Source organism: Urocitellus parryii, chromosome 2 (assembly GCF_045843805.1).
Source record: "Urocitellus parryii isolate mUroPar1 chromosome 2, mUroPar1.hap1, whole genome shotgun sequence".
Lineage (NCBI taxonomy): Eukaryota > Metazoa > Chordata > Mammalia > Rodentia > Sciuridae > Urocitellus > Urocitellus parryii.
In genome coordinates this window covers 29,856,528-29,868,946 of record NC_135532.1, presented here as the reverse complement: position 1 = coordinate 29,868,946, position 12,419 = coordinate 29,856,528, and the positions used below count along the sequence as shown (strand labels likewise).

General features: G+C 40.8%; 1 pseudogene; it reads right to left on the bottom strand.

Moving 5' to 3' along the window:
- Positions 1-6,318: 6,318 nt before the first annotated feature.
- On the bottom strand, positions 6,319-6,587 carry LOC113187346 (bublin coiled-coil protein pseudogene; annotated as a pseudogene).
- Positions 6,588-12,419: the final 5,832 nt, after the last annotated feature.

The window sequence follows — 12,419 nt, the reverse complement described above, 5'->3', positions numbered from 1 at the left end:
TTTGGGGAATAGAAGCTGTGCATGAGAGAGCAGCAGTGAGAAAGTAGCTGGACCCTTGACTCTGGAACACCACCCAGTTCCGGACAGCCTAATTCCCTGTGTTCACATGATGAAAGATAAGCTTGCATCTTGTTTAGGCCACTATTATTTTGTATTTTCCTTCTGTTGTAGTTGAACCTAACCCTTTTGCTATTGTTGGATATTAAATGTTTCCCAAAGGTTATATGTTAAAACACGGTGTCCAGGCTAGTGTAATTGGGAAGTGGTGGCAGCTTGAAGTAGCGGTTCCTAATTGGAAGTCTTTGGGTCACTGGGAGCAGGTCTTCAAAGGGGATTGAGAAAACTCAGCCCCTTCCTTTTCCTCTTTTTTGCTTCTTGGCTATAAGGTAAGCAGGTTAGTCTGCCATGCACTCCCTCCATGATGGCTGCCTTGCCACAGGCCCCAAAGCAGTAGGTCTACCTAATCATGAATTGTAACTTCTGAAACCATGAGCCAAAATGGATCTTTTCTCTTTATAAGTTAATTATCCCAGCTATTTTGTAGTGACAGAAAGTGACTAACACACATTTATAATTGATTATGCATTCCACATTTTTTTTTAGTTATTTTCATATATTTTCCTCCCTGTAGCTTTTCAGTCCTTGAAGTCTTCCTTATGGTCTTATTTAAGTTTATGTTTTTAAGGTTTTATCTATCATCTGTAATTCACAAGTACCTAGCACAGTGTCTGGAACCTAGTCAAAGCTCAGCTGGTATTTTAAAACTTGAATTAAACTTGTTTATTGCCCATCAGAGAATTTGCTACTTCTTCAGGCAATGTGAACAGGGGAAAAGAAGCAATTTGAAAGAGTCTAATTCCTGAGGTGCAATAAATAAGTGCACTTTCTTCATCTTAAACTGAACCCAGAATATTACCAAAAGAAAGCTGTTGCCTATGATTATAAATGTCTTTTAACTTTGCAACAATGTTGATGTTGACAATAAAAACGATTATCTTCATGAAATCTAAAGGATTTGCCTGGTTTAACAATACCTGTTCAATATAACTACAGATTACTTAGATAAATCTGTCTCCTATAAAGGTATTTGCCTTGACAGGCTCTTCCATAAGCTAATATAGTACAATAATGCTTGTGTGGAAGTGTAGGGTTGGGACAAATCAGTGGTTCTTAGCTTTTTGTATGTCAAAGATACAGAGACCATACAATTTATCAACTAAACTAGGATGCTTCTGAGAGTGAAATGAGGAATTACTAATAATGAAGCAAGAGAAATGGGCAACAATGTGACTATCCCAAACAAATTGTGATATATTTCTGCTTATCATAGACTTCTTTGAGGTGAAAAAGTCCTAAGCTCCCTCTTCAGAGAAACACACACATGCAAGCCATCTAAATTTGGCATATGATCTTAGGGTTCCACGACCCATTTCCACCTATCTATAGAGTTTTAGGGAATCTACTAACCAGAGTAAGAAGTCTTGAGCAAAATACCGAAAGTTCTTTCTTCATGAATATTCTGTAATCTCATCTATAATTCTGTAAGTATAGGATGGTGACCAGGAGACTCCATGAGTTATTGGTTAACTCTGGAAAATTCCCTTTTAAGTGCTCAACTCCTCGTTACAAATCAGCGTCTGGCATCCTCTCACCCTGAGGTGCTTTACACTTCACCCTTGAGGTGTAGCTTCCTTCTACAACCACCCAGGAGAAAGGCAGAGAGGCTTCACCAGCCACCACTTGACCTTACTTCAGTCACAAAGAGGCCAAATGCAGGGCCACCTGCTTCCAGCAACTCTGCCTAGAACTGGAGTTGGCTAGGGACACATGGAGTCTGCACCCCACATCATAGTCCTCATGGAACTCACAGACACAGTAGCTGTGATCGGGTTTTCTGTGTAGGTAGAATGTGGCATCATTCACAATACTGGTTGCAAAGCAAATGCAAATGTCTATTTTTCCATTGTGTATAAAATTGTGGACTTGATTTTCCATTTCAATAGAATAGGTAAGAAATACTGGCAGTTTGAAAAGTATTTAGAAAATGGAAATCACGATGACAAAGGAAGCAGTAACTTTAAATTCATGAGGGGGAAAAAATTGAAAGGAGAATATACCTGAATGAAATCCAATAAATAATGTGGAATGGAGATGGTTATCATTTAAAAGGTTTGAGCCCACTTTTCTATTGCCAAGGCAACCATCATGTTATGGAATTGGGAAACAACAAAGAAAAAGCAACAATCATCAGAACACCAAAACTCTAAACAAAGAAGATTGTGTGTACAGATGTGAATTTAATAAACAAGAAGATGAAAAGCTGCTTTGTTCCAACTATCTTTTACTGGTAAGAAAAAGAAAGTGGTTTTTAAAAAACAAATATTCCCCTTTATGTTTTCAGAAAATATCAGAGGAAACACACATGCCATTCAAGCTATGTGATAAATCCTGCTAAAACCATTTTTGTTGGTCCTTTCTTCCAAAGATGTGGGTGTTTCATACACCGTGATACTTAATATTTATTTAAAAGTCTCAGTGTGATGAGCCTTTTATTAAATACTTCTTTCCTCCAGAAGTTTGAATTTTAATTAAAATAAGTGGATAAACTGAACAACTTTTATTTCATTTTTATGGGTAGGAGGCTCCTTTGTCAAAGGAATCTGTACTAAGCATTCAAGATAAATATTGTATGAGAAGGTTGACTGGGTAATTTTGTAAGGAATAAAGTAAAAAGTGAATTGGATGTTGAGGGGTAGTGGTCATCACCTGGTTTTTATTGAAAACCAGAAAACTTTTACTAACCAAGTATGTGTATTTATGTAAAGTTTATGTCAGGCTGCATAGAAATGCAGATTTTTTTTCCTAGCAATTTTCTAAAAGTCTTAGTTTTTGTCAATCTTTTCTTTCATCCCAGCCTGGGCATGCATGTGTGAATGCATATGGGGGTGCTCACACATGTCTAGGAAAAGGTAATAGAGGTGACCTCATTACCATGAAAGTCTCTTAGTATCCCTGAGCCCGTGTTGTGAGTGACCCTGTGATTTCACATTATTGGATCATTGTCAGGGATGGCCCAATGTCTTGAACCCTTTTAATGGCAGTTTTTCTAAGGTGTCAGTCCAAACATGTTTTGTGTATCATACTTACTTTCATGTCCAAGAGTTCTTAGTATCCAATTGCACAGAGGAAAACTCTAGAAAAAAAGTCAGTTTGCCCTTCTGATGACCCATAATTCTGAACGATGGGAATATTGCATTAGCCATACCTGAACAACCAGGCAAAACATGAAGGATGAAGCCCATCCCCTGAGGAAAGCCGTTGTTTCTTTGGCTGAACTAGGAAAATCCAGCTGAGATGGCAGAAAGTTGTCAGAAAAAAAATCGTCAGTGCCTCCTGCACCTGCTTTCTCTAGCTCGTATCTGTGCCACAGGAGGACTCCCTTGGTTCCTGCCCCAGTTTCTCTCCTAGACTTTGAGAAAGCATCTGCCCTGCAGTCAGCTTGTCATAACCATTTCTGTAAAGCACCCCCTTGACCCCATCTTCCTCCATAAAACAGTGGGCACAGAAAACCCTCCACTCTGACATTGGACTAATCCTTTCTCTTTTGAAATGTCCCCAATTGCTCCCTGGCTCCCTTGTAGTCAACTAAGAATTGTCATGTGCGTCTGAAGACGGATTAGAAAGTCTCCCCACTTCCAAAAAACCCCTCAATAGAATGTTTACCAAGCACTATCTCAATATTAGCTTTTTTTCTTTGATCAACTGTGTCTCCCTTCTAACACCCTCAAACACTTGCTGAAAGGAAAGCAAAGGTAAGTGTGTGAATAAACAGCCTTTGTTCATTTTTTGTCCTGGGCTTTGTTTTGCCTTTGACGACTTCAGTTCTGCTCCTGTCCTTAGTGTCTGTTTCATTTTGGCTTTGTACAGATTCCCTGTGGAATGGCTCTCCAGTGCCTCACCCTGGGCCTATCTGGGAAGAGTTGCATTACTCTCCTTTGAGATTGGCTGATGGATAGCCACCTGGATTGGGGTCACAATAGTACCTGCAGCTAAAATGAATCAGGGCCCACGGTTGTGGGTGAGGCTTCTGCTGAGGGGCTGGGCCTGCATGTCAGTTTCTTTGTTGGTGTTTTCGGGATGGTTCTTTCCCATGCAAGAAAGGGGTATCTTTTCCACTTTTCCATCTGGGTATCCTCCAGGCCTGGTTTTCAGATTTTTCTGATCCTGTCAGCTCTGCTGTGTGCTGAGATTAAATCTTTTCTGTCTACATAAACTTAAGTTGGGTTGTTTCACATGCCCCAAAACCTCCCCATATTTAGAGTCTCTTAGAAATGAAAAGAAAAAAAAAAAAAGAAAAAGAAAAAAGAAAAGAAAGAAAGAATGTCCACTTTTTCTTGGCCTTACCAAGCAAGCTATTTCCTGAAAGTGCTGACCTCATTCCTTAAGGGGATAGATAAGCATTTATTCATATGATGGGATTTCAAGAGGGTGGAAGAAGAGAGCACCAGAGGTGAGAGCTGGGCCCAGAAGGGGCATGCAAGGGCTCCAGAGACTTCCTTTCAGGCCTGTCCTGCTTCCAAGAAATGCAATCAAAGGCAGCAGAATGACATGGAGGAGTCTGCAAGCTCAGGACTGCATTAAGTGATTTTCCCTTATTTGTCTATCGGAAATAAATCTATCTGAATGCTATATTGATCCTCTTGCTAGGCTGGCACGAATCCCAGAGAGGATTTACCACCGAGGATGGCTCTAGGTCATTCCCTTCCTAATGATATCCATTTTTTGAAGCTCCTTTGGAATTTTGAAAATACTCAGATAGAACTAGTGGTTTCTAAATCACTACTGCAGTGAGATATTTTCCTTTGGCTTTGGGGATCAGAACTGTGGTTAATTAATGCCTTTCCTTCAGGCTGAGAACAAGAATGTTATAACACCTGAGGCTGTAATCAACTTCAGATTAGCATATTCGACACCCAGTGATATCCGAAATTGCTCTAAAAGTGTGTAGTGATAATTTAAAACCAAATTGTGTTTTGCTGCCTGTGAAATATTTGGAATGCTGAAAGAAAAAGGCAACCAAGATAAGGGACCCTATTTTATTATTCTGCATTTGTTATCAGTTTAATTACTTTTTTTATGTATGTGTTTGTGATACTAATTGGCTAATATCCATGGGGGGGGGCCTGTTTTTGGAGAAGATCTTGATTTTAGATAAGATGAAGCTGAAGGAAATTGTGTTGGAGAACTTAACATTGTTGAAATTGTACTATCTATTCTCCAGAGCTTTCTTTCTTTCTTTTCTTTTTTTTTTTTTTTTTTTTTTTAAGGGAGAGTCACTAATGTGAGATGAGGGACTTCTATTTGAATGTTAGGTTGTTTGGAATTTTTTGTGAGACTATTGGAAGACATGTTCGTTAAACTAGTGCCTTTAGTTTCTGGTTATAAAATAACTGAATTGTGCTTTTATCTGTTCAATCAAACCTGATGTTAAAAACATTGAAGAAAGATAACTGGGAAACTGGAAGGGCCAGGCATTCTTAGGAAATTAGATTTTATAAATGCAACACCATACATGGAATAGCATAGGAATTAAAACATAATTTGTCAATGGCTTTGTATGAAACCATAAATAATAAAGATGTTACTTTAATCTTTTTGGAGGACAGGATCTAGATAGTACTTATCTTTGAATTTCAGGCACCCAGCTAGCCTACCACTGGACCTGTAGCTGGCACTCAGCAAATATTTGAATCCATGAGTAATGCCACGGTTTTTGAAGATTTGCAGCAGAGGAAAACTTTTCATCTCATTTTGCAACCTCCCCCAACCCTTTCTTAAAGTTCATTCAGCAAAAAATGGTTTGAGGGAGTACTTTGTACCAGGGTCTCTATGAGGAGTCTTCAAGTCAAACAATAATCCTTATCTTCTGACACAGGGATTTTCACACAGCAGGGGAGGGAACAGACCACATTGGGGTTGGTGTCTGTGTTTTCATTCTCTCTCTCTCTCTCTCTCTTTCTCTCTCTCTCTCTCTCTCTCTCTCTCTCTCTCTCTCTCTCTCTCAACAGGAAACCATTTAAGTGGACACTCGATTCTGGGTGGAGTGGAGAGGAAGGACTCAGGAGCTGGGCAGGCAACAGGCAAGTGGGTGGGTAACAGGTCCCTACCTGGCTCCAGGAGGGATGCTGGAGAATGAGGGCTGGCCCAGGTAGGCACACCAACTCCCCAGGGTGCCCAAAGGCCAGGCCTTGATAAGGTGTCTAAGTCAGGTTGTGAGTGCTCAGGGGAGAGTGTGGCGGAGGGAGGCAGGGTTAGGGCCTAGTAGGGGACTCCCTCAGCCTCGAGGCTGGCTTCACCAGGGGCCTCCCCAAGCTGCTGCTGGAACTCAAGACGTGTCTGTCAGTTGGACTCTAGCAGCTTCTGGAGGCGAGCATGGATGTGATTGTTCTTCTCCTCCAGGTGGTGCAGACAGAGTTGATCTGGTACAACATAGAGTTGTTGGCTGCATACTCTGCTTCCCTAAAGTCATGGTGCAAGCCTTCCGTGCCAGCCTCCACCTGCATACCAGGTCCTGTAGGGCCAGGCATTGTGATCTTAGGTGCCACATCTGCCACACAATGGTGGAATTCGGGTGCTGGCATCTGCCTAAAGCCAGTGTCTGTTTTTTTTTTCTAATGATCCATTGATCAGTTTCCACTTGAGATATGGAAAGGATGGTATTAGCATTGGGAATATTAGCATTGCTTAGTGTCAGCTAATTAGGGCACTGATGTATTGACTTTGAATACCTTTTGAAATAAAAGCACCGAGGAAAAAGGAAAGCAATGAAATGAGAAAAGAAATTTGCTATGCGCCATGTTAGACTCACCCAGAAGAGATGCTAGTTGACACAAATCCTTGATGAGTACTGCATTTCTGCTTTGTGCAGCCAGAACACATTTCCTTTTTAACAATCTCTTGAAAAGAGTGGGCGTCCTCTTCTTACAAAGATTTTACTAATTAATAATGGGGCTTGTCACCGAGGACACTTGTTTCTATTTGTTTATTTTGATTAACTAATAAAGGCCAAGCAGATCAGAGAGCAAAATCAGGTCTTTATAAAGAAGAAAAAGACACCTGATGTCATTGCTTATGCTGAACAGAGTTGTTCTAATTTAATTGCGATCACTAAAAACCGTCTGTGAAACATAATTTGTTTGATTTAAAATATATGATTGTCTTCTAAATGTTATGGTTTGGATGTGAAGTGTCCTCCAAAAGCTCATGTGTGAGACAGTGCAAGAAGGTTTAGAGGTGAAATGATTGGGTTATGAGAGCCTTAGCTGACCAGTGCATTAATCCCCTCATAGGGGAATTTCACAGCACCAAAAATGCTGGTGGTGGGTGACTCCTTGACATAACACATTCTGGGTAAATAGCCTTCACGTGTTCTCATTTGGTTGCTCTTTGTTTATTTCCACGGTAGCCACTTAAATCTAAATCAATTGAAATCATATGCAATTAAGTCAAGTTCTTCAACTGTCCTAACCACATTTCAAGTACTCAGTAGCCTCATACAACTTTATACTATATTGGACTGCACAGATGACGAATAGTTTCATCACTTCAGAAAGCTTAATTGACTAATTTATACATGCCTAGATTTTCCTACCTTATACTAACCCTTCTGCTTGAATTGACTTTCTCTGGCATTTTTACCTGCCAAACTGCAGCCTTCATATCCCAGCTTCCACTCCTTCAGGAAGCCTTCACTGAATCCTCTATTTAGACATCATTTCTTATCACCTAGATTTTATTTTTCTCATAGTTCCATGATCTCTTCCAATTGCTGCATCGCAGACTACTTGACCTCAGAAAAAGGACTTAGTTACTTTACCTCACAGGATTTTGTGCTCAATATATAGTAGGCACTTAATAACTTAAAAAAAGGAAAACCCTTAAATGTGATTTGAGGAAAATCACGATCATTTGGAATGACTCACTTTAAGACTTTATGGGATGACAGACGGGGTTTGATTTAATGGTTTTCATTTGGGACGTAGAATGTACAAACAGTGTTGCACACGGCTTTGTTCTTCCTTTCTGTCTCCACATCTGTTATCCTCTAGACAGCTTCTTTTAACACTAGGAGGATGTTTATGAAGTTAGCTGGATGTCATTATGGAAACTTCCATTGCTTTTTCCCAAGCAAGATGTACTTTCAGAAGTCTTTTCGTAGCACAGCAACTGGAGAAGAGGGTAAAGGTCTAAGATCTTCTAGATGCTTTTGGAATGGTGACTTTTTTTTTTTATAATGTCTTCAGTATCTCTGATGATTCATGCCTCTGTGCCTTGCTCATATTTTCTCTGTGCCTGGAATATGACCCCAGGCATTTCCACTCTTATAATACCTCTGTGCCTGATAAACTTCCTTCAAAAATCAGGTCAAATATCACATTGTCTATGAAATCATCCTCTGTCTCATTCAATAGGATCACTGTTTCCTCTGGCTGTTTATCAATAGCTGTTTATGTATCCTGTTATTCTCAGTGTGATGGGATAACCACTCACTCATTCTTAGAGTGATGTTACTAGGAAGAATATACACTGCCTGTGGAAGGAAAGTAACCCACTTATATTTGGAGGTTACTGTTCATTTTATTTTTGGATACTTTAGAACAAAAGTCACTAAAACCTGGAGAAAAAGCTCTGCTGTTTCTCCCCTAACCCCACCCCACCTCCCACCTAAATTCAAGGGTCAAGAGTTTATCATTCCCTCCAGTGGAATTGGCAAACTCCTTCCTCACTTTGCACACCAGTGGAAATTCATCTGGGAGAAAGAATGATATTCTGTGGGCACCTGTTTATGGTTAGATGTGAATTGTCCCCACAAAGCTCAATTGTGAGATAATGCAGGGAAGTTTGGAGAAGAAATGACTGGTATAGCCTTAACATATTCAGTGAATTGCTCCCTGATGGGATTAACAGGTGGTGACTAGAGACAGGTGAGGTGTGGCTGGAGGAAGTGGTTCACTGGGGGTGTGACTATGGGGTATATACCTTGTATCTGGATAGTGGACTGTCTCTCTCTGCTTTCTGTCATCATGTGAGCTGCTTTCCTCCACCACGCTTCTGCCATGATGTTCTGCCTCATTCCAAACCTCAAGGAATGCCACTTCCTGTCTATGGACTGAGACCTCTGAAACCATGAGACCTCAAATAGACTTTCCTTCTCTACAGTTGTTCTGGTTGGGTCTTTTAGTCATAGTGGCAAAAAAAGTTGACTAAAACAGTACCTTAGACTGGGAAATTTCTGAGAAGCTGACACTGATCCAAGGGCTGAGAATTATTTGGAATGGACTTTGGAAAAATTTTTGGCTTTGGCCAAAGAGTGAATAATTACATGTTGTGTCTTATCTCTCTTTGGATCCCAAGTGCAACCACAGTACCTGATTCAGTGTGTGTTTAGAAATAAAAAAAAAAAAATCACACAATGAATGCTGGACCTGTTGATTTATGAGGCTCAGTTATTGGGCTAGAAGTAAATGTGCAGCCATTTACTGGGAGATAATGGAAGAATTTCATTTCCCACTCAAATGCTCCCTTTCCCAAACTAGAAAAAGGCTGGAGGAAGAAATACGGATTTAACTTGAAAGCTATGGCCAAGATTATCTTGGGAAGACAAATCATAGAACTTATAAGATCTTGAAGCTGAGAGAATCTTAGAGCCCACTTATGCCTGTCCTTTTATTGTGTGCATGAAGATTTGGAGATTCAAATAGTTTCCACTCTGCTTTTAAGATATGAAAATATTCTTTTCAAGTCTTGCCAACTGCCAGGTTAATTGAAAGGTTCGGGCTTTATAGTTCGAGTTCCCATTTAATTTCTCAAAGTTCACGAACCCTGCCCACTCAGATACAGGTCTGGGTGTGGTGCTCTTTGGTTTCCATTCTTTCATCCTACCTTTTGCCGCCCACTTACTGGGAAGTCAGCGCACTCCCACCCTTTACTGCTGACAATGTGGGAAACATACATTCAGCCCAGTACTCCCTTTCATTTCTCCCTTTGCCTCCTCCTCCCCTAGCTCTGACTCCGCCCTCCCACCCCTCCCCCATTGCATACACAGGACTTTGGGGAAGAGACTGCTGTCACTTAATTATGAAAACATGTAGGTTGTATGTTTTTTTCATATCTGAACATTTTCTTTCCGAAGAGGAATAATTAAATAAAGGAGTTTTTGAAAACCATGTCAGTGTTAAGACTTTTTTTCCTTGATCATTTTGCCAGATTAATCTAGAATTGCCATGGGCTGATCATTCAAGGAAAGAATGGGAGAAGCAGGTTTGCCTAGGTTTAGGAGGAGTTATCATACATCAATCTCATCAGATGCTTGTGGTTCTCCCTGGATTCAAGTGTCACAGCGATGACTTTCCATGCTACATTTGGGGTCTTGTGTTTGTTCTGGTGAGTGAGGTCATGCTCAGGGATCCTTCTCAAGAAGTCATCCCAGCCAGAGCCACTTGGGGAGAGAGAGCCATTGGCCCCTGGCCCCTAATTACCTTGTGTCCTTCCCTTGTGTCACAAGAATGAACTAAGTGAATTAATTAGCTGTACTTCCTGGTTTAAATTATAGAAAACTCTACAAAATAGGGGTTTCAATAAATTAGCATTTATTTTCCTGGAAATGAGCATTTAACTGGGTTAATTCAGTGACTTGGTGTTATGGTTTGGATGTGCGTTGTCCTCCAAAAGCCCACGTGTGAGACCACATAAGAAGGTTTGGAGGAGAAATGACTGGGTAATAGACTTAGTCTACTATCAGTGAATTAATCCTTGATGGGATTAATTGAGTGGTAACTGGAGGAAGGTGGGTTGTGGCTGGAGACAGTGGTTCATTGTGGGCGTGGCTATGGGGTATATATTTTGTATCTGGGGAGTGGAGTGCCTCTCTTTATGCTTTCTGATCATCATATGAGCTGCTTCCCTCTGCCACACTCTTCCACCCTGATCTCAACTCCAGCCCTAAGGAGTGGAGTTGGCTGTCTATGGGTGGAGACCTCTGAAACCTTGAACAGTCAAATTAACTTTTTCTCCTTTAAAATTGTTTACCGGTTGGATCTTTTAGTCATGGCAGCAAAGATGCTGACTAAAACATTTGGTAATATTGAAGGTCTTGGAAGCAAATTTTGCCTATTTACAACTTAGATCTGAGTGGTTATGCTCTGTGAATTCATCAACAAAACAGGCAGATTAAAAGGAGGAAAATTTATTACAACTTGAGGGATACCAGCATGTGCCACTCCACAGCAAGAGTCTTTGGCATATGCATTATTTTGAGCTAAAGCCCATTGAGAACTAGAGGACCCAGGTCTGATAAACTATGGGCATCCAGTAGGCAGTAGCCACATCAAACTCAGGACACCAAATGAAGCAAACAGGAAAGCTGTAGATCTCCTGGAAGGAAAAGGATCAATAACCAATGAGTACGTAGAACCAAATCTATGAGAGCCACAATCTAAAGAACTAATTCTTTTAAATAATTTTCTTCTGTTAATTCTGGAAAGCATAGAGACTTTTATCACCTTCATTTGGTTGGACCCTGCTCACAGAAGCCCCCAACCCCTTTTCCTTTAACAAGATGGAATATAAATGGAAGTTCTAAGCACTCCTTTGAATAACTGATCTCTGAGGACTCTCAATCATTACATGCACGATGCACATGTTAATAAACTTTGGGTGGATTTTCTCTGGTTAACCTGTCTTTGGCCAGTGTGTGTTACAGGGCCTCATCTAGAGAACCTAGGATGGGCAGGGGGAGGAATTTTACTTTCCTCCAGCATGCAGGAGCATTCAAAATAGTCAGTAAGACTTTGCATAACAGCATAATAAGGGGGTGGTGAAGTTTCATTGGGAAAGTATGGGATGTTCTGATAAGGTTTGTTTACAGAATCTCTCATCTGGGTGGTAATGGTCATTCTCCTTTCTGGCTGGAAGCTCCCTCAGGAAGATTTATGACAGCTGAATTTTCACACCTGGGTGCTGAGACTCGTCTTCTTCCTCCCTCACTGGTGGCTGAATTCACAGAGCAGTCTTGTGCTAAAGCAAGGGAAGCTTAGAGAAGCCCCCTTTCTCAGCTGCAGTATGTTCAGAGATTTTCTGGTAGGTTCTTGGTCTCTTTAGTGCGTGTGTCAAGATCATGCCGAAGGGGTCGTGAAGCCTGTTGACAGAGCAGGAGAGGGGGTCGTTTCTCTTTTTGGTGAGGTACAACTTTCCCTAAAAATAGGCATCAGGTGAGCTTTATAATGCTATAGGTTCTTAGGAGCTTATCCTGGAAATCAGATTCTGTGAGGATCCTGGTATATATGTGCACAGGCAGAGGCAGGAGGAGGGTCTGGGATCTGCAGTTACAAAGGCATCAGCCAGGTCTGGGCTTCATTCCA